This window comes from Bufo gargarizans, chromosome 2 (assembly GCF_014858855.1).
Source record: "Bufo gargarizans isolate SCDJY-AF-19 chromosome 2, ASM1485885v1, whole genome shotgun sequence".
Classification (NCBI taxonomy): domain Eukaryota; kingdom Metazoa; phylum Chordata; class Amphibia; order Anura; family Bufonidae; genus Bufo; species Bufo gargarizans.
The window spans coordinates 389,544,915-389,572,086 of NC_058081.1; the positions used below are offsets into that span (position 1 = coordinate 389,544,915).

Sequence of the window (27,172 nt, forward strand, 5' to 3'; positions counted from 1 at the left end):
GGTACAAAAAAAGACACAGGACCTTACTAAATATAAAGTCATCACAATGTATGCTAAACAAATAGACAGACAGATAGTACATCAGATAAATCTGCCCAAATACTTCTATTCAAGATACTTACCTTTAACCCCTTAAGGACTCAGCCCTATTTCACCTTAAGGACTTGGCCATTTTTTGCAAATCTGACCAGTGTCACTTTAAGTGCTCATACCTTTAAAACACTTTGACTTATCCAGGCCATTCTGAGATTGTTTTTTCATCACATATTGTACTTCATGACATTGGTAAAATGAAGTAAAAAATAATAATTTTTTTGCATAAAAAAATACCTAATTTACCAAAAATTGGGAAAAATTAGCAAATTTCAAAGTTTCAGTTTCTCTACTTCTGTAATACATAGTAATACCCCCCAAAATTGTGATGACTTAACATTCCCCATATGTCTACTTCATGTTTGAATTATTTTGGGAATTATATTTTATTTTTTGGGGATGTTACAAGGCTTAGAAGTTTAGAAGCAAATCTTGACATTTTTCAGAAATTTACAAAAACCCAATTTTTAGGGACTACTACAGGTCTGAAGTCACTTTGCGAGGCTTACATAATATAAACCGCCCAAAAATGACCCCATTCTATAAACTACACCTCTCTATGTATTCAAAACTGATTTTACAAACTTCGTTAACCCTTTAGGTGTTGCACAAGAGTTATTGGCAAATGGGGATGAAATTTGAGAATTTCATATTTTGGCCTAATTTTCCATTTTAACCCATTTTTTCCACTAACAAAGCAAGGGTTAACAGCCAAACAAGACTGGGCACACAGTAGGGCGTAGAGGGAAAGGTGCGCCGTATGGTTTTTGGAAGCCAGATTTTTCTGGACTGGTTTTTTGACACCATGTCCCATTTGAAGCCCCCCTGATGCACCCCTAGAGTAGAAACTCCAAGAAGTGACCCCATCTAAGAAACTACACCCCTCAAGGTATTCAAAACTGATTTTACAAACTTTGTTAACCCTTTAGGTGTTGGACACAAGATATAATGGAAAATAGAGATACAATTTCAAAATTTCACTTTTTGGCAGATTTTCCATTTTATATATTTTTTCCAGTTACAAATCAAGGGTTAACAGCCAAACAAAACTCATTATTTATGGCCTTGATTATGTAGTTTACAGAAACACCCCATATGTGGTCATAAACCGCTGTACGGGCACTCGGCAGGGCGCAGAAGGAAAGGAATGCCATACGGTTTTTGGAAGGCAGATTTTGCTGGACACCCCTAGAGTAGAAACTCCCAAAAAGTGACCCCATTTTACAAACTATGGGATAGGGTGTCAGTTTTATCGGTACTATTTTAGGGTACATATGATTTTTGGTTGCTCTATATTACACTTTTTGTGTGGCACGGTAACAAGAAATAGCTTTTTTGGCACGTTTTTTTATTTTTTTTATTTACAACATTCATCTGACAAGTTAGATCATGAGGTAATTTTATACAGCAGGTTGTCACGGACGCGGTGATACCTAATATGTGTAAATTTTTTTTTATTTATGTAAGTTTTATACAATGACCCAAAAAAAAAGTTTTAGTGTCTCCATAGTCTAAGGCCTCTTTCACACTACAGTATGTCCATTTCAGTAGTTTGAGGTCCGTTTTTCACGGATCCGTTGTTCCGTTTTTTGCTTCCGTTGTGGTTTCGTTTCCGTTCCGTTGTTCCGTTCCGTTTTTCCGTATAGCATATACAGTATACAGTAATTACATAGAAAAAATTGGGCTGGGCATAACATTTTTAATAGATGGTTCCGCAAAAAACGGAACGGATACGGAAGACATACGGATGCATTTCCGTATGTGTTCCATTTTTTTTGCAGACCCATTGACTTGAATGGAGCCACGGACCGTGATTTGCGGCCAAATATAGGACATGTTCTATCTTTTCAACGGAACGGAAAAACGGAAATACGGAAACGCAATGCATACGGAACACATTCAGTTTTTTTGCGGAACCATTGAAATGAATAGTTCTGTATACGGACCGTATACGGAACGCAAAAAACGGACCGCAAAACGGAAAAAAAAAACCGGTAGTGTGAAAGAGGCCTAAGAGCCATACTTTTTTCAGTTTTTGGGCGATTATCTTAACCCCTTAGGGACCCATGACGTATCGGTACGGCATGTTTCCCGAATCCTTAAGGACCCATGACGTACCGGTACGTCATGGCTTTAATTCGCGATTCCGGCGCCGCGGGGGTTAATCGGAACGGGATGCCGGCTGAAATCATTCAGCCGGCATCCCGTAACAATGCAGGGGGGGGGTCATTTGATCGTATAGACGATCGCAGAAAACCGCAGGTCCATTCAGACCTGCGGTTTTCTGCGTTTCCGGTCCATTTGGGTGTCCTGTGACCCGATGAACCGGAAAAAGACTGCGATCGGTGGCGTAATTTTACACCACCAATCGCAGTCCGAGGATTTGAGGAGGCGGTGCTGGCCCTGGTGCTGAACACTGCTGTCCAGGGTGCTGATTGGTGCAGGGGAGAGAGGCGCGAGATTCAAACTTCCTGCGCTCCTCTCTCCCCTCCTCTTCCTGTCCAGCACCCTGACCGTGCAGCTTCGTCCAGCACCAGCTCCTGTGTCCCCCTAATCGGCATCCATCACCCTCCTGCACCCATCGCCACCCAGGTAGGTTAGGGTCAGTGAGGGAGAGGCACCATTAGGAAGGGAAAGAAGGGAAAAGTTAGTTAGGAAAAAAAAACAAAAAAAAACTTTTACACAAAACTTTTTTGATCCATCTATCAGACCCCAGAGCCCCTCCTGCCACTTGCCCCCCCCTACCTGCCCCCCACCACCACCAGCCCCCCCCCATCCCCCCACCAACCCTCCCCCAGCCCCCCCCCTCACCACTAGCCCCCTTACCACCACTTTTTTTTTATTTTTCTGCGTTCGCTGACTGGTCGGCACTTTAGTGTCCGTCCACTGTTAGCGCATCGCCCGCCCGCCCCACCGCTGATCAGCGTTGTACCGCTGATCAGCAACTTTGAACTTTTTTTTTTTTTTTCTCTAACACTTGCCCCTTTATTTTCCTTTTTTTAGTACTTTTTTTTTCAGTAACCCACTGGTGAATTTGATGGTGGAGCAGACGAATCTGTACGCCCAACAGTTCGTCGCTCAAAACCCAGGCTCATTTTTGGCTAGACCCGGTGGCTGGACGCCGGTCAGTGCAGCCGAAATGAGGACATTTTGGGGCCTCGTGCTGCATATGGGTCTAGTCCAAAAACCCAGTGTCAGGCAATACTGGAGTGGGGACGTCCTATACCAGACCCCACTGTACAGTATGGCCATGACACGTCCCCGGTTTGAGGCCATCCGGAAATGTCTGCATTATTCCGATAATGCAGCATGTCCACCCCGAGGTGATCCTGCCTATGACCGGCTGTATAAGATACGGCCGGTCATCGATCACTTTGGGGCCACATTTCAGCAGGCCTACGTACCTGGAAGGGAGGTCGCGGTTGATGAGTCTATCGTTGCGTTCAAGGGGAGACTCAGTTTCCGCCAATACATTCCCACAAAGCGGGCGAGGTATGGCGTGAAGCTATACAAAATTTGTGAGAGTACCTCAGGGTACACTTACAAATTTCGTGTGTACGAGGGGCGAGATTCCCGTATTCAACCCCCAGAATGTCCCCCCACTCTGGGTGTTAGCGGGAAACTCGTGTGGGACCTTATGCACCCACTGCTGGATAAGGGTTACCACTTGTACGTGGATAACTTTTATACCAGCATTCCCTTGTTCAGGTCCCTTGCCGCCAGATCCACGTTCGCTTGTGGGACCGTGCGGAAAAATCAGCGCGGCCTCCCTGCCCACCCCCTCCAGGTACCTATCCCCAGGGGTGAGACCCGTGCACTTACCAGTGGAAACCTGTTGCTGGTCAGGTATAAGGACAAGAGGGATGTCCTTATGCTGTCCACAATCCACGGTAACAGCACCACCCCAGTCCCTGTGCGAGGTACCACGGCAACGGTCCTCAAGCCCGATTGTATCGTCGACTACAATCGGTATATGGGAGGAGTTGATCTCTCTGATCAAGTCCTCACGCCATATAATGCTATGCGCAAAACCCGGGCATGGTACAAAAAAGTTGCGGTCTACATGGTGCAGGTTGCCATGTACAACTCTTTTGTACTATCCCGAAGCGCTGGCAGCACAGGGACATTCCTCCAATTCTATGAGGCAGTCCTCAAAGACCTGATCTTTTCGGACCGGGAAAGAGCAGGCCGGAGTACCTCGGGAACTGGAGGCGCCCGGATCGTCCCTGGCCAACACTTTCCAGGTGTGGTCCCCCATACTGGAAAGAAGGGACGAACCCAAAAAAGATGCAGAGTGTGTCACAAGAGGGGGATACGGAAGGACACCACCACTCAATGTGACACGTGCCCCGATCATCCGGGCCTCTGCGTTATCGATTGCTTCAGGGAGTATCACACTTCCATGGAGTACTAAATTTTTATAATCCCCAACAGTCCACTAGAGAACATAAAACACTATGGCTCTTAGACTTTGGAGACACAGAAACAATTTTTTTCCCCCAAAAAAATATTAGTTTTAGAGCAGGCATCCTCAAACTGCGGCCCTCCAGATGTTGTAAAACTATAACTCCCAGCATGCCCAGACAACCTACAGCCATCAGCAGGGCATGGTGGGAATTGTAGTTTTACAACATCTGGAGGGCCGCAGTTTTTTAGGATGCCTGCTTAGTGTCTCCAAAGTTTGAGAGCCATACATATTGGGCATCGTCGCGTGCGTAAAAGTCGTCGCTATAAAAATAACATTTGACCAAACACCTCGAATGAACGGTGTTAAAAATATAAAACAAAAACGGTGCCAAAACACCCATTTTTGGGCAAAATTTCAATTTGAATCCCTTTTGCCGGTAATAAAGCAAGGGTTAACAGCCAAACAAAACTCAATATTTATGGCCCTGATTCTGTAGTTTGCAGAAACACCCCATATGTGGTCGTAAATGGCTATATAGCCGCACGGCAGGGCATAGAACGAAGGGAACTCCATACGGTTTCTGGAAGGCAGATTTTGATGGACAGTTTTTTTTTTTGACACCATGTCCCATTAGAAGCCCCCCTGATGTAGCCTAGACTAGAAACTCCAAAAAAGTTACCCCATCTAAAAAACTACACCCCTCAAGGTATTCAAAAGTTACTTTACAAACTATGTTAACCCTTTAGGTGTTCCACAAAACTAAATAGCGAATGTAGAAACATTTTTAGAATTTAATTTTTTTGTTACATTGCCTCAAAAAAGAGTAATATAGAGCAACCAAAAATCATATTTACCCCTAAAATAGTCCCAAAACAACAACCACCTTATCCTGTAGTTTCCTAGATGGGGTCACTTTTATGGAGTTTCTACTCTAGGGGGGCATCAGGGGGCTTGAAAGGGTACATGGTGTAAATAAACCAGTCCAGCAAAATCTGCCTTCCAAAAACCATATGACGTTCCCCTCCTTCTATGTCCTGCCGTTTGGCCAAACAGTAGTTTACGACCACATATGGGGTGTTTCTGCAAACTACAGAATCAGGGCAACCCATTTTGAGTTTTGTTTGGCAGTTAACCCTTGTTTTACTCCTGGAAAAAATTGATTATATTGGAAAATTTTCCAAAAAATAGAAATTTCTAAATTGTTTCTCCATCTGCCATTAACTCTTGTGGAACACCTAAAGGGTTAACAAAGTTTGTAAACCCAGTTTTGAATACCTTGAGGGGTGTACTTTCTTAGATGGAGTCACTTTTTTGAAATTTCTATTCTAGGGGTGCAACAGGGGGCTTCAAATGGGACATGGTATAAACAAAACCAGTCCTGCAAAATCTGCCTTCCAAAACCCATATGGTGTTCCCCTCCTTCTATGTGCTCCTGTTCGGCCAAACAGTAGTTTACAACCACATATGGGGTGTTTCTGCAAACTACAGAATCAGGGCAACCCATTTTGAGTTTTCCATTAGGACAGGACATGGCTCTCCGCGCCTTGTTGACCACGTACGTTCGACTCATAAAGGTGATCCATCGAGCCTCTCCTTTGCTGGGATAGAGGCGGTGGGCCCCATCCCTAGGGGTGGGGACCGCCACCGCCTTCTGTTGCAGCGGGAGGCTCGATGGATCATTAAAACGGGAGCCATGGGACCACACGGTCTAAATGACAAAAACGACATGGCGGTCTTCCTTTGAAAACAATTTTTCATTTCCATTTTTATTTCTATTTTTTACACAGTTTAGGTAGCAATATGTTTTACTGTTTATAAAATATCCGCATATATACCACAACTCGATTATTAGCTTTTCCAGGCGTTTGTTTCCAACCTCTCCAATTTTGTCCTCCTTGCGGAATTAGTTTCCAAACCACAGCTTAAGTGTGTGTTCCCACTATTGCCACACTCTTTGTTCCCTCTTTCATGCTATTGTAATTTGTCCCCTCCATTTGATATTAAGGTATGCCATTAAGCATCTTGCTGCAACAATTTGCAGCTATTTTGTATAACATTGCATTGATCCCTTTCTGTTTGTTCCATTGTGCGCACCTGGGGAGCGTCCATGGTTGTCATGGTGACGACCTGGGTCAGCCCTTAAAAAGCACGTCAGTGCGCCGGCACATGAGCAGCGGTCCGAGGAAGCGCGACTTGCGCGAAACGGCCGTCACCGCTTGACACACCTGGACCTGTCCGCTCCCCAGCCAGTGCACACAAGTCTACCTTGCTGTACCGCAAAATAAAGCATCCAATCGACCCTGGTGAGTGCCGCGTGTCTATTACCTACATTTCCGGCCATTTTGAGTTTTGTTTGGCAGTTAACCCTTGTTTTACTCCTGGAAAAAAATGATTATATTGGAAAATTTTCCAAAAAATAGAAATTTCTAAATTGTTTCTCCATCTGCCATTAACTCTTGTGGAAGACCTAAAGGGTTAATAAAGTTTGAAAAAACTGTTTTGAATACCTTGAGGGGTGTAGTTTCTAGAATGTGGTCATTTTTGGGAGGTTTCTATTATCTAAGCCTCACAATATGACTGCAAACCTGAACTGGTCCATAAAAAGTGGGATTTTGAAGATTTCTGAAAAATTTCAAAATTTGCTTCTAAACTTCTAAGCCTTGTAACATCCCCAAAAAATAAAATATCATTCCCAAAATGCTACACACATGAAGTAGACATATGGGGAATGTAAAGCCATCACAATTTTTGGGGGTATTACTATGTATTACAGAAGTAGAGAAACTGAAACTTTGAAATTTGCTAATTTTTCAAATAAATTGGTAAAAATTGTATTTTTTTGTGCAAAAAAATTAACTTTTTTGACCCAATTTTAGCAGTGTCATGAAGTACAATATGTGATGAAAAAACAATCTCAGAACGGCCTGGGTAAGTCAAAGCGTTTTAAAGTTATGAGCACTTAAAGGGACACTGGTCAGATTTGCAAAAAATGGCCAAGTCCTTAAGGTGAAATAGGGCTGAGTCCTTAAGGGGTTAAGTAGGGTCTCATTTTTTGCGGGATGAGATGACGGTTTGATTGGAAAATTTGGGGTGCATATGACTTTTTGATCGCTTGCTATTACACTTTTTGTGACGTAAGATGACAAAAAATGGCTTTTCTTACACTGTTATTATTTTAATTTTTTTACGGTAGTAACCTGAGGGGTTAGGTCATGTGATATTTTTATAGAGCCGGTCGATACGGACGCGGCAATACCTAATATGTATATATTTTTTAAATTTATTTAAGTTTTACACAATGATTTCATTTTTGAAACAAAAAAAATAATGTTTTAGTGTTTCCATAGTCTAAAAAGCCATATTTTTTTCAGTTTTTGGGCGATTATTTGGGGTAGGGTATAATTTTTGCGGGATGAGATGACGGCTTGATTGGTACTATTTTGGCGTACATGCGACTTTTTTAAATCACTTTTATTACCTTTTTGGGGAAGTAAGGTGGGCAAAATCTCAATTTCCTCAAAGTTTTTTTTTTTTAAGGGCGTTCACCGTGCGGGGAAATTAACATGACCGTTTTATAGATCAGGACGTTACGGATGCACCGATACCAAACATGTGTAGGGAATTATTTTTTTCATTTTTAATCAGTGATAAATGTGTTTTTTGATTTTTACTTTTTTAACCTTTTTTTCAACTTTTTTTTACCCAGACCCACTTGGTTTGTCTGTATAATACAGTACAGTACACTATATAGTCTGAATTGACCCGCGGTTTGCGGCGATCGCCGATACGGGGGGTTCCATGACCCCCCCCCGGTGCTGTGACAGGATGCCGGCTGAATGATTTCAGCCGGCATTCTGTTCGGATTAACCCCCGGGGCGCCGCAATCGCGATTTAAACTTAGGACGTACCAGTACACCCTTAAGGATTCTTAAGGATTCGGGGAAATAGGGCGTACCGGTACACCCTACGTCCTTAAGGGGTTAAATAATAATTTAGAATTAAATGCACATTTCCTTTGAAAATAAAGGCCTGGAGCACGATGGAGAAGATTAATGTTAGATGTGTTTGTATGGACAAACAGCCATTTGAGTATGATTATCCTGACTTAATAAAACTTCCCAGTGTTTCTGTATGGTTAAAGGGGTTCTCCAGGAATGAAGAAAATGAAAATACATAAATATTACTTTATTATAACTGCATTCACAATAACCTTTCATTATTTATAATGGTGCATTTTGTCTAGGGAGCAATCAGAGGAAATAAAATGGCCACCATCCTTCTAGTACACACAAAACCTGTCCTCATCACATAGCAGGACAGGTTACTTCACAACACTGAAGTAAAGAGCTCCTCATCCTCCTCTCTGCTCTGCTTGTCAAGGGTTATGAACCTGAATACAGTTTAATATGATCTTTAGCTGAATCTCTGTAGCAATTGAGTTCATGAGGAGACATAAAGTACTTAAAGGAAGGTGTGAGTAATGAGCAGCAGCACCTGTATGCAGTCTCCATTACCACAGGCCAACTTTAGCACTGTCTGTCCTGTCCAAGTAGCAGAGGAGGATGAGGCGGCTATTTAGCTCAGTGTTGTGAAGTAACTTGTCCTCATGTGTGATTAGGACAGATTTTGTGTGTCCTACTAGGACAGCGGCCATTTTATTTTTCCTAATGATTGCTCCTTAGACAAAATGAGCCATTATAACTAATGAAAGATATTTGGTAATATATTTATAATAAAGTAATATTTAAGTATTTTCATTTCTTTAATTCCTGGAGAACACCTTTTAAAGGGAAGAAAAAAGGGGGAGTGAGCACTCACCACACTTGGACCATAGGATATTATAATCAATTTAATATTTATTAGGACTGTACAGGACACCGGGGGTGGGTCCTGGACGGGTGCTATACGGCACCACTGTTTGGACTATGGTCCATTTAAATAGAGGTAGAAGGTTCAGGGGGTCACCCAAAAGTGGGTGAAAAGTTCCAGGCAGGCGCTAATTCAGAGAGGACTGGCTCGCAGTCTTCTCTATCTTAGTAAAGGAGTTTGGGGCCTGGAATTTTGGAGGCTCCAAAGTGTTATTTGGGTGGGATGAAGCCTCCACTCCTAAACCCTGGAAGCCAGCGCACAAGGGGTTAAGATCTCACAGACAACCACCCATTAAAGCAGGAAGTGATGCTGGAGGGTGTGGGTTGGGAGAGTGCACCTGTGAGGATAAGATGGAAGTCTGCTAGCTGCTCAGAGAGGACTTTTGAGTAGTTTGGAAGGGAAGCTGTGTCTGCAGGGAAGGTCTGAAGGACCTCTACTAAAAACGTATGTGCCTTTCTTTTTTTCTGAAGAAAGACTGTTTTCCTAATTTATGCTGGAAACAAGCAGGACTTTTGTTGTGACGGTTTGGATGCTGAAGAAAAGCTTTATTTTGTTTTGTTTGGTCACCAATAAAGTCCCTTTGCTTTACTGACACGGTTTTTTCGCACTTGTCTCGCGGAGCTTAAAGACCCCAAAGCTTACAACTGGTGGAGGATGCGAGCAAAGTGCATTTGCAGGCGCAAAAAAAACGTTTAGAACTGACATTTAAAGAGACAGTATACTTATGGCATGTCGTGGGTAAAGTCAGCCCAGGCGTTACAAACAGCAGACAAAGGCATGGAGGAGGTCGTTAAGGCTTTGGCACAAGCCACTGTGACCCAGCAGCAAGCCACTGTGGCCCAGCAGCAAGCGTCAGCAGAGTCAAACCGTCGCCATGAGGAAGCAATGGCTCAGCAGCAGGCCCTGGCACAGGCTATAGCTGCGCAGCAGGAAAATACACGGCTGCTATCTGCCCAGCTTACGGCCCAGCAGGAGTCCACTCAAGCACAGGTGGCTGCCTTGCAGGAGGCCGTACAGCAGCTGGCTCAGGGACAAGCGCAAGCGGTCGTTGCCGTTAGCAACCCAGTGTCTGTTAGAGCCAGCCATTTTTTGCAGAAACTAACACCCAGCGATGACGTGGAAGCCTTTCTTACCACCTTTGAAAGGATAGCAGAGAGAGAAGCATGGCCCCGGGACCAATGGGCCGGCATTATATCGCCTTTTCTCACTGGTGACCCGCAAAAGGCCTATTTTGACCTCCCAGCTGAGCACATCAAAGACTATGAACGTCTAAAAGCTGAAATCCTGGCCCGCCTGGGAGTGACCACAGCTGTCCGGGCTCAGAGGGTGCATCGCTGGCGGTACAAATCAGACCAACCACCCAGGTCCCAGATGCATGAACTAATTCAGTTAGTTAAAAAATGGCTGCAGCCAGAAAAGTTGTCAGGTCCACAAATGGTGGAACGAGTGGTGATGGACCGGTACCTACGGTCCCTACAAGATGACCTACAGCGCTGGGTAAGCCATGGAAACCCTACTAATGCTGACCAGCTGATCGAGCTGGTTGAACGGTATACCGTGGTGGAGGACCTGCTTGGGCCTGCCAAGCGTCGAGAACCCACGCCAAGGACACCCAGACCAGCCACCAACCTGAGGAGAGAAGCCTTGCCAGATGTTGGCGTCCGCAGGTTTACACCATCTGCCCTAGAACCACGGAGGTCGGTTCCTGTACCAAAGATGGGAGACATACAATGTTGGCGATGTCGGTCCTGGGGGCATACCCGGGCACAATGCCCACTGCAGGAGGAGCCTATGGAGTGCGGAACCGGTCGGAGAAGCTCCTTCTATGTGCGAAGTGTGTGTACCACTCATCTTGACCTGGCTGCAGGACGGTTTGAGTGTGAAGTGTGGGTGAACCACCTTCCTGCCAGGGCCCTCCTGGACTCCGGTAGCATGGTAACATTAGTACATGCCAGGGTACTTGGGAGGCTTAGACCAGTGACTAAAACTCTTCGGGTGGTATGCATTCATGGGGATACCAAGGAGTACCCCTTGGTTCCGGTGACTGTCTCTTATGGCCGTGCCTCAGTTACACAGGAGGTCGGGGTGGTAAACAGTTTAATTCATGACATCATAGTGGGGCGGGACTGTCCACTATTTCTGGAACTATGGAACGAGGTGCAAATGGCACCACCGGGGGAACTGGGGGCACTGGGCCTGGAAGGGACAGGGTCCGAGGGGTCCGGAGCTGAAATACACCCCTCTGATATAGAAATACCTACCATTGATAATGAAGTCGCAGGGAATGCTGATGTGGAGGATAATGCCCCTGACCCAGGTCTTAAACCCGGGTTGATCTCTGAGAGGGGGGAGGTCTTCCCATTACAAGTCATGCTGGGGGAGGATGACGAGGAGCTCTCCCCAGTTGAGGAGGATGAAGGGGAAACATCCTCAAGGCCAGTACATCCAGATCTAGACATGTCCAGAGGTGCATTTGGTACCGCCCAATTACGGGACCCTGCCTTGGTCAATGCTCGAGAGCAGGTTTCGGTTGTTGATGGGGTCCCACAAATGCCAGATGCAGATCAGAGGTTCCCTCACTTTGCGTTGAAGGGGGACTTACTGTATCGAGTGGCTGAGAGCCGAGGGGAAACTATAGAGCAGTTGCTGGTTCCCCAACCGTATAGGCGGATGCTCCTCGATCTAGCCCACAACGATGCACTGGGAGGACACCTGGGGGCGGAGAAAACAGAGGCCAGGATAAACGACCGGTTTTACTGGCCAGGGTTGAAGGCCGAGGTTAAAAGATACTGTGCGTCTTGTCCCATTTGCCAGTTAACCGCCCCAGCGCCACACTATAGAAACCCTCTGGTGCCCTTGCCGATTATCGAAGTCCCGTTTGAACGGATCGCTATGGATCTGGTGGGACCCCTGGTAAAGTCGGCACGGGGCCACCAATATATATTGGTCATCCTAGACTACGCAACTAGGTATCCAGAAGCTGTCCCTTTGAGGAAAGCCTCCTCTAAGGCCATCGCCAGGGAGTTGTTTCAAATGTTCTCACGAACTGGGTTCCCCAAAGAGATCCTGACAGACCAGGGTACCCCTTTTATGTCAAAGGTAATGGCGGACTTATGCAAATTGTTCCAAATTAAGCAGTTGCGGACGTCGGTCTACCACCCACAGACCGATGGCCTAGTCGAAAGATTTAATAAAACCCTAAAGTCCATGTTGAGAAGAGTAGTCCAGAAAGATGGGAAGGATTGGGATATGTTACTCCCTGCCCTGTTATTTGCTATCCGGGAGGTCCCACAAGCATCCACAGGTTTTTCGCCATTTGAATTAGTGTATGGACGAAGGCCCCGGGGGTTACTCGATCTGGTAAAAGAGACATGGGAAAGTGAGTCCTCACCACACAAAACGGTGGTAGAACATATCTCTCAAATGCGAGAAAGGGTGGCTAAGGTGATGCCACTGGTGAAGGAGCACATGCAGAAGGCCCAGGATGCCCAAAGAAGAGTGTATAACAGGTCGGCTAAAATTAGACAGTTCCAAGTAGGAGACCGGGTGGCTGTTCTAATACCCACGGTAGAGAGCAAATTCTTGGCCAAATGGCAGGGCCCATTTGAGGTAGTAGAGAAATTCGGTGAGGTGGACTACAAGGTACACCAGCCAGGGAAAAGAAAACCATACCAGATCTATCACATCAATTTGTTGAAACCCTGGAGAGACAGAGAACAAGTGTCAGCGGTAGTAGGGGTACAGTCAGGAAACCATGCAGGGATCGACTTGGTGCAGGTTGCTTCTACCCTGACTAGACCTCAAACCCAGCAAACAAAAGAGTTTCTACAAAAAAATAGAGATATGTTTTCAGAGTTGCCCGGTCGCACCAACGTCATCGAGCATGACATTGTGACCGAGCCCAAGGTAAAAGTCAGGTTAAAGCCTTACCGTATCCCAGAAGCTCATAGGGTTGCAGTGTCCGAAGAGGTTAGAAGAATGTTTGAGCTTGGAGTCATTGAGGAGTCGCAGAGCGAATGGTCAAGTCCAATTGTGTTGGTACCCAAGCCCAACGGCGCCCTCCGCTTCTGCAACGACTTCAGAAAGCTTAATGAAGTCTCCAAGTTCGACGCATATCCCATGCCACGAGTAGATGAGCTAATTGAAAGGTTGGGGCCTGCCAGGTACATTACCACGCTAGACCTCACAAAAGGGTACTGGCAGATTCCCCTGACTAAGGAAGCCAGGGAGAAGACAGCCTTCTCTACCCCAGAAGGCCACTTCCAATATAAGAGGATGCCATTTGGTCTACACTCAGCCCCGGCCACGTTCCAAAGGGCCATGGACAAAACTCTGCGTCCACACCAACGGTACGCTTCTGTCTACCTAGATGACATAGTCATCTTCAGCACTGATTGGGAGTCCCACCTTCCCCGGGTTCAGGCAGTCGTAGACTCCTTAAGAAGAGCAGGGTTCACCATCTACCCCGAGAAGTGTGCCATTGGGATGGAGGAAGTAAAATACCTAGGGTATATTGTGGGTAGAGGGCTGGTGAAGCCCCAAATGAGTAAGGTGGAGGCCATACAGGACTGGCCCCGTCCCCTAACCAAGAAGCAGGTCAGAGCGTTTTTGGGCATAGTTGGCTATTATAGGAGGTTTGTCCCCAACTTTGCCACTGTTGCTGCACCACTGACCGACCTGACCAGAGGCAGAAAGTCAGTGATGATAAAGTGGAACGCCGAGGCCGAGACGGCTTTTCAAATGCTTAAGACAGCTTTGTGCCAAGATCCGGTGCTTGTAGCTCCAGATTTTTCAAAAGATTTTGTAGTACAGACAGATGCTTCAAGCGAAGGGTTAGGAGCGGTCCTGTCTCAGGAAATCAATGGGGAGGAGCACCCTGTGGTCTTTCTTAGTAGGAAGCTGACGGCAGCTGAAAGAAACTATGCGGTGGTAGAGCGGGAGTGTCTGGCCATCAAGTGGGCTCTAGACTCCCTGCGATATTTCCTCCTGGGCAGAAAGTTCCGCTTGGTGTCAGACCATGCTCCGCTTACCTGGATGAGACAGAATAAACACACCAATGCCAGGGTAACAAGGTGGTTCCTTTCTCTCCAGGAGTTCAATTTCATGGTAGAGCACAGACCCGGGAGACAGCATCAGAATGCCGATGCCCTCTCCCGAGTCCATTGTATGGTGTCTACTGTTGCCTCCAACACCTCCGCGTTGAGGCAGAGGGGGGGGATATGTACAGGACACCGGGGGTGGGTCCTGGACGGGTGCTATACGGCACCACTGTTTGGACTATGGTCCATTTAAATAGAGGTAGAAGGTTCAGGGGGTCACCCAAAAGTGGGTGAAAAGTTCCAGGCAGGCGCTAATTCAGAGAGGACTGGCTCGCAGTCTTCTCTATCTTAGTAAAGGAGTTTGGGGCCTGGAATTTTGGAGGCTCCAAAGTGTTATTTGGGTGGGATGAAGCCTCCACTCCTAAACCCTGGAAGCCAGCGCACAAGGGGTTAAGATCTCACAGACAACCACCCATTAAAGCAGGAAGTGATGCTGGAGGGTGTGGGTTGGGAGAGTGCACCTGTGAGGATAAGATGGAAGTCTGCTAGCTGCTCAGAGAGGACTTTTGAGTAGTTTGGAAGGGAAGCTGTGTCTGCAGGGAAGGTCTGAAGGACCTCTACTAAAAACTTATGTGCCTTTCTTTTGGTTGTTTTTCTGAAGAAAGACTGTTTTCCTAATTTATGCTGGAAACAAGCAGGACTTTTGTTGTGACGGTTTGGATGCTGAAGAAAAGCTTTATTTTGTTTTGTTTGGTCACCAATAAAGACCCTTTGCTTTACTGACACGGTTTTTTCGCACTTGTCTCGCGGAGCTTAAAGACCCCAAAGCTTACAGGACCTAGTTGGATCCAATAATATTCACATAAAATTTGCATAAAATTATAACATACACATCAAATTATACCATTCACATCCACTAAAATACAATTGGTACCAATGAATAGATACTAATCGGGGTTGAAGAACCCGATATTGATGCCACAGTCCTCTGGATATTGATATTGCAGTTGGTTATGCAAAATCCACTCTTGGTACTTGTAGTACCACAAACCGCATCCGAGTGTCCAAGAAAGGGCCGCCTTGAATACTTAAATTACCGCAAACCACTGATCAGATAACAGTGTCCAACAAATAACCCCACCAGGTCACGTTGTATATGTTGGTATAATTGGTGAACTTAAAAGTCCTTCCGTAGATATTTGCAGCAAACAATAGGGCCGCTCAGAGTAATACAGCTGCTACGTGCACAATTCGGTGGTGTAAGTTCCTACCTGGTTCCTATTGGCAGCTCCCGCTGGTGCGTCTGAAGATCCTCCACAAGAGCTGAGCTGCGCCAGCCACTTCGGCGTCTCGTGTCTACCGTCTCGTACTAGTGACGTCACACTATCACGGGACTAGGCAGGCAGGGATAATACCTTGTTCGTAGCGTCCAAAGCTCTATATTGTAGCGGTCCTTAAGGTTAGAAAGTTTTCTCCTTATTATCGCATGGCCATGCAATGAAGATCCAATAGGTTAGGTGGGCGCTTTTCTTCCTCTCACCAGACGCGTTTCGGGGCGTCTGCACCCCTTCCTCAGTGGTTAAAGCGCCACTCATACCTCTCCACCTTTTATAGTCCATTAGGTATTTTTACACAACTCCGGATCCTGGATTAATTGAATTTAATTCCACCATTGCGGTTTTGATGCGGTTTGGTTGCGGTTTTTCGATTCAATTGTGTTTTTTCTGCCAATGTAACTAATACATTGCTGGATTGTGGCATATTAAAATTTAAAGTTTAAAACCACATAAATTCCATTATAAATAATATTTTAATACATAAAAATAATATATATATTTTAAAAATATATATGTATCAAAAGTGTATACAAAAACATACATCCTCGTCATACATAACAATAAAAACATTCTCTTACGCATATCTTATGGAGAAAATTATTCATACGCTTGCAGATTAGTAAGGAGGATCGGGATTCCATCAATACCAATAAAGATAGAATTTGATTTGAAGGTTCTGGGTGGTGATCCCTACTCCGAGGGGGGATCCCAGTACCAGAAACGGCAAACTATGGGATCCTCCACCAGAGACGGGAACACCACCCTACAGAAAACCAAAAATCTCCAGATCCGAATTCAGGCCTGCTGGTAGTAAGCAGCCAAATTCATATATATGCTTGGATTCAGCTCTGGACATCCTCTTAATAAAATCACCCCCTCTCCAGTGTTTGTTAATTTTTCCTAACGCTACAAAAAAACAATTTCGACGGATCTCTATTGTGTACATCGTCGTAATGTTTGGAGAGTGAATGTTTAATATATCCCTTTTTAATGTTTGAAATATGTTCACTGATCATAGTTTTCAACAGTCTTTTTGTCCTGCCAATATACTGGCGTTTACACGGACACTGTATCAGATAGATGACTCCAGATGAATTGCATGTAAGGCAATCATTAATCTCCCAAGTGAAAGAGTTATGTGCTGAGTGTATTGTATCTATTTTCCTTTCTTGTAGGCTTATCTTACATCCCATGCACCTCCCACATTTAAATAACCCTTTCAGTTTCAAAAAGGAGCCTAAATTGGTCATGGTTCTTTTTTCTTTGACCGACGGGGCTACTTTAAGTTTTAAACTTGGGGCCTTCGTGTATACTATCTTGGGTACATTCAGCAATTGTGCACCTATTACCTTGTCACTCAATATGTGATGCCAGTGCTTAGTTATAATGCTCTTAATCTTTTTGTAATCGCTGTTGAAAGGAGGGATCATCTTAACATCCATCTTGGGGTCTTCGGATGTCCCACTTTTCCATTTATCCTCAAAAAAGGACTTTCTTTCTAATTCCCTAACTTTCTTTAGAGAATCGTCCAAAATGCTAGCTGGATACTGCTTATCTAAAAATTGGAGTTTCATTTTAGCTGCCTCTTCTTCAAATCTATCCAAATTTGTACAATTCCTTTTAATCCTCCGGAATTGTCCCAGAGGGACATTTAGCAGCCACCTGGGTAAATGGCAGCTGCTGAAGAGGATAAAACCATTCTTGGCAGATGCTTTTTGATATGTACTGCACAAGTAATGGTCCTCTTCTCTTTTTATTAGTATGTCTAAAAATTCGGTTTCCTCCTTAATATTAGATGTGAAGACGAGATTCAGATCGTTCCTATTAATGCCTTCCAAAAATTCAAACAATTCTGCCTCTCCCTTCCTCCAAATAAATATTACATCGTCAATGTAGCGCCGCCATAGGACCAGATCAGCCCCACGTCTGGGCTCAATCACCTTGGATTCCCATTCCGCCAAAAATAAATTGGCGTAACTTGGGGCGAATCTGGTCCCCATGGCGGTGCCACACTGCTGCAAAAAATATTCCCCTTCAAAATAAAAATAGTTATGTCGCAAAATATATTAGATCCCTTCCAATATTAATTAAATTTGGGGATCTTCAAATGTGCCACTTTTAATAAGTTGCTGCTTGACCGCCTCCAATCCCTGCTGGTGGTCTATAACGGTGTATAGAGACTGGATCTCTAAGGTCCCTATAATCCAGTCTGGTTCGATCACTAGTCCTTCCAGGATCTGAATGATCTGCATAGTATCCCTCAAATATGATTTAATATTTTTTACCAGAGGTTGTAATTGGGTATCTATATATCTCGATAGATTGGAAGTGATAGATCCTATCCCGGACACTATAGGGCGTCCCGGGGGATCTATCAACCTTTTGTGAACCTTGGGTAAACAGTAGAAGGTAGGTAACCTTCTTTCTGTCCCCAGGATGAACTCTGATTCCTGTTTTAGGAGAATTCCCTGTTCCAATCCTTTCTTACACAGGTCCTCTAAACCCTGGTTGAACTTCTGTATTGGACACCCTTAAGCTTCATATATGTCTTCTGATCCGCTAATTGCCTCAGGCACTCTTTGTTATATTGGTCAGTATCTAAAACTACTGTCGCACCGCCCTTGTCGGCCGGGCGTATAGTAACATTGTTATCTTTCTGAAGTGACTTGATGGCCTGAATTTCCCGTTTAGTTAAATTATTATTATTAGGGGATCTAACTTTAATCTTTCTAAGGTCATCTTCAACACACTTCTGAAATGTTGCAATTTCCCTACTAATTTCATTCCGTGGGAACATTTTAGATTTCTTTTTTAAGGAGGTGTATTTACATGACTCTATTCATTTCATATCGGTACAATCCCTAATGTGGGGATTTTTCATATGATACTTCTTAAGGCAAAGGTTCCTAATACATTTTTGAACACCTATATAGGTTGAAAATTTGTCCACAGTATTGGACGGGGCAAATTTTAACCCCTTATTTATTAAATTATTCTGTGAAGTAGTGAGAATCTTGGAACTTAAATTAATTATTGATCCCATCTCTGGGTTTGTGAATGTCTCCGGTGCCGTGGATCCCTTTCTCTTGCTTCTCCTTGTCTTTCTTTTCCTGAATATCGGTGCTGTTGGTGATGTGTCGTTGTTGTGATAGTGTTATGTGTTGATTCCGTGTTTGATAATTGGACTGAGGATACTTTCCTGTTGAGTGCTGATACCTGGTGTTCTTGTGCCTCAAATTGTACGGTGATCTGTGTCGTGGAGGTGTCTGTTCTCTGTGTCTCGTGCGTGTCCTGTGATGTGCTGGGGTAAGATCTAAAAAAGGTTGTCCTGCCAATTCTTCGTACCTATTACTAACTGGTACATTCTAGGTGTTTGTCCTTTCTCCTCTTTCCAGTTCCATATCTACCGGTCCCTGTTGGAAATTATTCTCATCCTGAGTCTCTATCGATCTAACTTGTTGCTTGTTCTTATAGCCTTCTATATAGTTTTTACTTTTTTTTATTTGTTTCCAACCTCTCCAATTTTGTCCTCCTTGCGGAATTAGTTTCCAAACCACAGCTTAAGTGTGTGTTCCCACTATTGCCACACTCTTTGTTCCCTCTTTCATGCTATTGTAATTTGTCCCCTCCATTTGATATTAAGGTATGCCATTAAGCATCTTGCTGCAACAATTTGCAGCTATTTTGTATAACATTGCATTGATCCCTTTCTGTTTGTTCCATTGTGCGCACCTGGGGAGCGTCCATGGTTGTCATGGTGACGACCTGGGTCAGCCCTTAAAAAGCACGTCAGTGCGCCGGCACATGAGCAGCGGTCCGAGGAAGCGCGACTTGCGCGAAACGGCCGTCACCGCTTGACACACCTGGACCTGTCCGCTCCCCAGCCAGTGCACACAAGTCTACCTTGCTGTACCGCAAAATAAAGCATCCAATCGACCCTGGTGAGTGCCGCGTGTCTATTACCTACATTTCCGGCCATTTTGAGTTTTGTTTGGCAGTTAACCCTTGTTTTACTCCTGGAAAAAAATGATTATATTGGAAAATTTTCCAAAAAATAGAAATTTCTAAATTGTTTCTCCATCTGCCATTAACTCTTGTGGAAGACCTAAAGGGTTAATAAAGTTTGAAAAAACTGTTTTGAATACCTTGAGGGGTGTAGTTTCTAGAATGTGGTCATTTTTGGGAGGTTTCTATTATCTAAGCCTCACAATATGACTGCAAACCTGAACTGGTCCATAAAAAGTGGGATTTTGAAGATTTCTGAAAAATTTCAAAATTTGCTTCTAAACTTCTAAGCCTTGTAACATCCCCAAAAAATAAAATATCATTCCCAAAATGCTACACACATGAAGTAGACATATGGGGAATGTAAAGCCATCACAATTTTTGGGGGTATTACTATGTATTACAGAAGTAGAGAAACTGAAACTTTGAAATTTGCTAATTTTTCAAATAAATTGGTAAAAATTGTATTTTTTTGTGCAAAAAAATTAACTTTTTTGACCCAATTTTAGCAGTGTCATGAAGTACAATATGTGATGAAAAAACAATCTCAGAACGGCCTGGGTAAGTCAAAGCGTTTTAAAGTTATGAGCACTTAAAGGGACACTGGTCAGATTTGCAAAAAATGGCCAAGTCCTTAAGGTGAAATAGGGCTGAGTCCTTAAGGGGTTAAGTAGGGTCTCATTTTTTGCGGGATGAGATGACGGTTTGATTGGAAAATTTGGGGTGCATATGACTTTTTGATCGCTTGCTATTACACTTTTTGTGACGTAAGATGACAAAAAATGGCTTTTCTTACACTGTTATTATTTTAATTTTTTTACGGTAGTAACCTGAGGGGTTAGGTCATGTGATATTTTTATAGAGCCGGTCGATACGGACGCGGCAATACCTAATATGTATATATTTTTTAAATTTATTTAAGTTTTACACAATGATTTCATTTTTGAAACAAAAAAAATAATGTTTTAGTGTTTCCATAGTCTAAAAAGCCATATTTTTTTCAGTTTTTGGGCGATTATTTGGGGTAGGGTATAATTTTTGCGGGATGAGATGACGGCTTGATTGGTACTATTTTGGCGTACATGCGACTTTTTTAAATCACTTTTATTACCTTTTTGGGGAAGTAAGGTGGGCAAAATCTCAATTTCCTCAAAGTTTTTTTTTTTTAAGGGCGTTCACCGTGCGGGGAAATTAACATGACCGTTTTATAGATCAGGACGTTACGGATGCACCGATACCAAACATGTGTAGGGAATTATTTTTTTCATTTTTAATCAGTGATAAATGTGTTTTTTGATTTTTACTTTTTTAACCTTTTTTTCAACTTTTTTTTACCCAGACCCACTTGGTTTGTCTGTATAATACAGTACAGTACACTATATAGTCTGAATTGACCCGCGGTTTGCGGCGATCGCCGATACGGGGGGTTCCATGACCCCCCCCCGGTGCTGTGACAGGATGCCGGCTGAATGATTTCAGCCGGCATTCTGTTCGGATTAACCCCCGGGGCGCCGCAATCGCGATTTAAACTTAGGACGTACCAGTACACCCTTAAGGATTCTTAAGGATTCGGGGAAATAGGGCGTACCGGTACACCCTACGTCCTTAAGGGGTTAAATAATAATTTAGAATTAAATGCACATTTCCTTTGAAAATAAAGGCCTGGAGCACGATGGAGAAGATTAATGTTAGATGTGTTTGTATGGACAAACAGCCATTTGAGTATGATTATCCTGACTTAATAAAACTTCCCAGTGTTTCTGTATGGTTAAAGGGGTTCTCCAGGAATGAAGAAAATGAAAATACATAAATATTACTTTATTATAACTGCATTCACAATAACCTTTCATTATTTATAATGGTGCATTTTGTCTAGGGAGCAATCAGAGGAAATAAAATGGCCACCATCCTTCTAGTACACACAAAACCTGTCCTCATCACATAGCAGGACAGGTTACTTCACAACACTGAAGTAAAGAGCTCCTCATCCTCCTCTCTGCTCTGCTTGTCAAGGGTTATGAACCTGAATACAGTTTAATATGATCTTTAGCTGAATCTCTGTAGCAATTGAGTTCATGAGGAGACATAAAGTACTTAAAGGAAGGTGTGAGTAATGAGCAGCAGCACCTGTATGCAGTCTCCATTACCACAGGCCAACTTTAGCACTGTCTGTCCTGTCCAAGTAGCAGAGGAGGATGAGGCGGCTATTTAGCTCAGTGTTGTGAAGTAACTTGTCCTCATGTGTGATTAGGACAGATTTTGTGTGTCCTACTAGGACAGCGGCCATTTTATTTTTCCTAATGATTGCTCCTTAGACAAAATGAGCCATTATAACTAATGAAAGATATTTGGTAATATATTTATAATAAAGTAATATTTAAGTATTTTCATTTCTTTAATTCCTGGAGAACACCTTTTAAAGGGAAGAAAAAAGGGGGAGTGAGCACTCACCACACTTGGACCATAGGATATTATAATCAATTTAATATTTATTAGGACTGTACAGGACACCGGGGGTGGGTCCTGGACGGGTGCTATACGGCACCACTGTTTGGACTATGGTCCATTTAAATAGAGGTAGAAGGTTCAGGGGGTCACCCAAAAGTGGGTGAAAAGTTCCAGGCAGGCGCTAATTCAGAGAGGACTGGCTCGCAGTCTTCTCTATCTTAGTAAAGGAGTTTGGGGCCTGGAATTTTGGAGGCTCCAAAGTGTTATTTGGGTGGGATGAAGCCTCCACTCCTAAACCCTGGAAGCCAGCGCACAAGGGGTTAAGATCTCACAGACAACCACCCATTAAAGCAGGAAGTGATGCTGGAGGGTGTGGGTTGGGAGAGTGCACCTGTGAGGATAAGATGGAAGTCTGCTAGCTGCTCAGAGAGGACTTTTGAGTAGTTTGGAAGGGAAGCTGTGTCTGCAGGGAAGGTCTGAAGGACCTCTACTAAAAACGTATGTGCCTTTCTTTTTTTCTGAAGAAAGACTGTTTTCCTAATTTATGCTGGAAACAAGCAGGACTTTTGTTGTGACGGTTTGGATGCTGAAGAAAAGCTTTATTTTGTTTTGTTTGGTCACCAATAAAGTCCCTTTGCTTTACTGACACGGTTTTTTCGCACTTGTCTCGCGGAGCTTAAAGACCCCAAAGCTTACAACTGGTGGAGGATGCGAGCAAAGTGCATTTGCAGGCGCAAAAAAAACGTTTAGAACTGACATTTAAAGAGACAGTATACTTATGGCATGTCGTGGGTAAAGTCAGCCCAGGCGTTACAAACAGCAGACAAAGGCATGGAGGAGGTCGTTAAGGCTTTGGCACAAGCCACTGTGACCCAGCAGCAAGCCACTGTGGCCCAGCAGCAAGCGTCAGCAGAGTCAAACCGTCGCCATGAGGAAGCAATGGCTCAGCAGCAGGCCCTGGCACAGGCTATAGCTGCGCAGCAGGAAAATACACGGCTGCTATCTGCCCAGCTTACGGCCCAGCAGGAGTCCACTCAAGCACAGGTGGCTGCCTTGCAGGAGGCCGTACAGCAGCTGGCTCAGGGACAAGCGCAAGCGGTCGTTGCCGTTAGCAACCCAGTGTCTGTTAGAGCCAGCCATTTTTTGCAGAAACTAACACCCAGCGATGACGTGGAAGCCTTTCTTACCACCTTTGAAAGGATAGCAGAGAGAGAAGCATGGCCCCGGGACCAATGGGCCGGCATTATATCGCCTTTTCTCACTGGTGACCCGCAAAAGGCCTATTTTGACCTCCCAGCTGAGCACATCAAAGACTATGAACGTCTAAAAGCTGAAATCCTGGCCCGCCTGGGAGTGACCACAGCTGTCCGGGCTCAGAGGGTGCATCGCTGGCGGTACAAATCAGACCAACCACCCAGGTCCCAGATGCATGAACTAATTCAGTTAGTTAAAAAATGGCTGCAGCCAGAAAAGTTGTCAGGTCCACAAATGGTGGAACGAGTGGTGATGGACCGGTACCTACGGTCCCTACAAGATGACCTACAGCGCTGGGTAAGCCATGGAAACCCTACTAATGCTGACCAGCTGATCGAGCTGGTTGAACGGTATACCGTGGTGGAGGACCTGCTTGGGCCTGCCAAGCGTCGAGAACCCACGCCAAGGACACCCAGACCAGCCACCAACCTGAGGAGAGAAGCCTTGCCAGATGTTGGCGTCCGCAGGTTTACACCATCTGCCCTAGAACCACGGAGGTCGGTTCCTGTACCAAAGATGGGAGACATACAATGTTGGCGATGTCGGTCCTGGGGGCATACCCGGGCACAATGCCCACTGCAGGAGGAGCCTATGGAGTGCGGAACCGGTCGGAGAAGCTCCTTCTATGTGCGAAGTGTGTGTACCACTCATCTTGACCTGGCTGCAGGACGGTTTGAGTGTGAAGTGTGGGTGAACCACCTTCCTGCCAGGGCCCTCCTGGACTCCGGTAGCATGGTAACATTAGTACATGCCAGGGTACTTGGGAGGCTTAGACCAGTGACTAAAACTCTTCGGGTGGTATGCATTCATGGGGATACCAAGGAGTACCCCTTGGTTCCGGTGACTGTCTCTTATGGCCGTGCCTCAGTTACACAGGAGGTCGGGGTGGTAAACAGTTTAATTCATGACATCATAGTGGGGCGGGACTGTCCACTATTTCTGGAACTATGGAACGAGGTGCAAATGGCACCACCGGGGGAACTGGGGGCACTGGGCCTGGAAGGGACAGGGTCCGAGGGGTCCGGAGCTGAAATACACCCCTCTGATATAGAAATACCTACCATTGATAATGAAGTCGCAGGGAATGCTGATGTGGAGGATAATGCCCCTGACCCAGGTCTTAAACCCGGGTTGATTTCTGAGAGGGGGGAGGTCTTCCCATTACAAGTCATGCTGGGGGAGGATGACGAGGAGCTCTCCCCAGTTGAGGAGGATGAAGGGGAAACATCCTCAAGGCCAGTACATCCAGATCTAGACATGTCCAGAGGTGCATTTGGTACCGCCCAATTACGGGACCCTGCCTTGGTCAATGCTCGAGAGCAGGTTTCGGTTGTTGATGGGGTCCCACAAATGCCAGATGCAGATCAGAGGTTCCCTCACTTTGCGTTGAAGGGGGACTTACTGTATCGAGTGGCTGAGAGCCGAGGGGAAACTATAGAGCAGTTGCTGGTTCCCCAACCGTATAGGCGGATGCTCCTCGATCTAGCCCACAACGATGCACTGGGAGGACACCTGGGGGCGGAGAAAACAGAGGCCAGGATAAACGACCGGTTTTACTGGCCAGGGTTGAAGGCCGAGGTTAAAAGATACTGTGCGTCTTGTCCCATTTGCCAGTTAACCGCCCCAGCGCCACACTATAGAAACCCTCTGGTGCCCTTGCCGATTATCGAAGTCCCGTTTGAACGGATCGCTATGGATCTGGTGGGACCCCTGGTAAAGTCGGCACGGGGCCACCAATATATATTGGTCATCCTAGACTACGCAACTAGGTATCCAGAAGCTGTCCCTTTGAGGAAAGCCTCCTCTAAGGCCATCGCCAGGGAGTTGTTTCAAATGTTCTCACGAACTGGGTTCCCCAAAGAGATCCTGACAGACCAGGGTACCCCTTTTATGTCAAAGGTAATGGCGGACTTATGCAAATTGTTCCAAATTAAGCAGTTGCGGACGTCGGTCTACCACCCACAGACCGATGGCCTAGTCGAAAGATTTAATAAAACCCTAAAGTCCATGTTGAGAAGAGTAGTCCAGAAAGATGGGAAGGATTGGGATATGTTACTCCCTGCCCTGTTATTTGCTATCCGGGAGGTCCCACAAGCATCCACAGGTTTTTCGCCATTTGAATTAGTGTATGGACGAAGGCCCCGGGGGTTACTCGATCTGGTAAAAGAGACATGGGAAAGTGAGTCCTCACCACACAAAACGGTGGTAGAACATATCTCTCAAATGCGAGAAAGGGTGGCTAAGGTGATGCCACTGGTGAAGGAGCACATGCAGAAGGCCCAGGATGCCCAAAGAAGAGTGTATAACAGGTCGGCTAAAATTAGACAGTTCCAAGTAGGAGACCGGGTGGCTGTTCTAATACCCACGGTAGAGAGCAAATTCTTGGCCAAATGGCAGGGCCCATTTGAGGTAGTAGAGAAATTCGGTGAGGTGGACTACAAGGTACACCAGCCAGGGAAAAGAAAACCATACCAGATCTATCACATCAATTTGTTGAAACCCTGGAGAGACAGAGAACAAGTGTCAGCGGTAGTAGGGGTACAGTCAGGGAACCATGCAGGGATCGACTTGGTGCAGGTTGCTTCTACCCTGACTAGACCTCAAACCCAGCAAACAAAAGAGTTTCTACAAAAAAATAGAGATATGTTTTCAGAGTTGCCCGGTCGCACCAACGTCATCGAGCATGACATTGTGACCGAGCCCAAGGTAAAAGTCAGGTTAAAGCCTTACCGTATCCCAGAAGCTCATAGGGTTGCAGTGTCCGAAGAGGTTAGAAGAATGTTTGAGCTTGGAGTCATTGAGGAGTCGCAGAGCGAATGGTCAAGTCCAATTGTGTTGGTACCCAAGCCCAACGGCGCCCTCCGCTTCTGCAACGACTTCAGAAAGCTTAATGAAGTCTCCAAGTTCGACGCATATCCCATGCCACGAGTAGATGAGCTAATTGAAAGGTTGGGGCCTGCCAGGTACATTACCACGCTAGACCTCACAAAAGGGTACTGGCAGATTCCCCTGACTAAGGAAGCCAGGGAGAAGACAGCCTTCTCTACCCCAGAAGGCCACTTCCAATATAAGAGGATGCCATTTGGTCTACACTCAGCCCCGGCCACGTTCCAAAGGGCCATGGACAAAACTCTGCGTCCACACCAACGGTACGCTTCTGTCTACCTAGATGACATAGTCATCTTCAGCACTGATTGGGAGTCCCACCTTCCCCGGGTTCAGGCAGTCGTAGACTCCTTAAGAAGAGCAGGGTTCACCATCTACCCCGAGAAGTGTGCCATTGGGATGGAGGAAGTAAAATACCTAGGGTATATTGTGGGTAGAGGGCTGGTGAAGCCCCAAATGAGTAAGGTGGAGGCCATACAGGACTGGCCCCGTCCCCTAACCAAGAAGCAGGTCAGAGCGTTTTTGGGCATAGTTGGCTATTATAGGAGGTTTGTCCCCAACTTTGCCACTGTTGCTGCACCACTGACCGACCTGACCAGAGGCAGAAAGTCAGTGATGATAAAGTGGAACGCCGAGGCCGAGACGGCTTTTCAAATGCTTAAGACAGCTTTGTGCCAAGATCCGGTGCTTGTAGCTCCAGATTTTTCAAAAGATTTTGTAGTACAGACAGATGCTTCAAGCGAAGGGTTAGGAGCGGTCCTGTCTCAGGAAATCAATGGGGAGGAGCACCCTGTGGTCTTTCTTAGTAGGAAGCTGACGGCAGCTGAAAGAAA

The 27,172-nt window shown here is 45.2% G+C and overlaps 1 protein-coding gene across 1 annotated transcript in view; it reads left to right on the forward strand.

The window, feature by feature from the left end:
• Nucleotides 1-27,172, forward strand: part of F12 (coagulation factor XII) — a 97,686-nt gene that overhangs the window by 62,771 nt on the left and 7,743 nt on the right. The window lies entirely within an intron of this gene.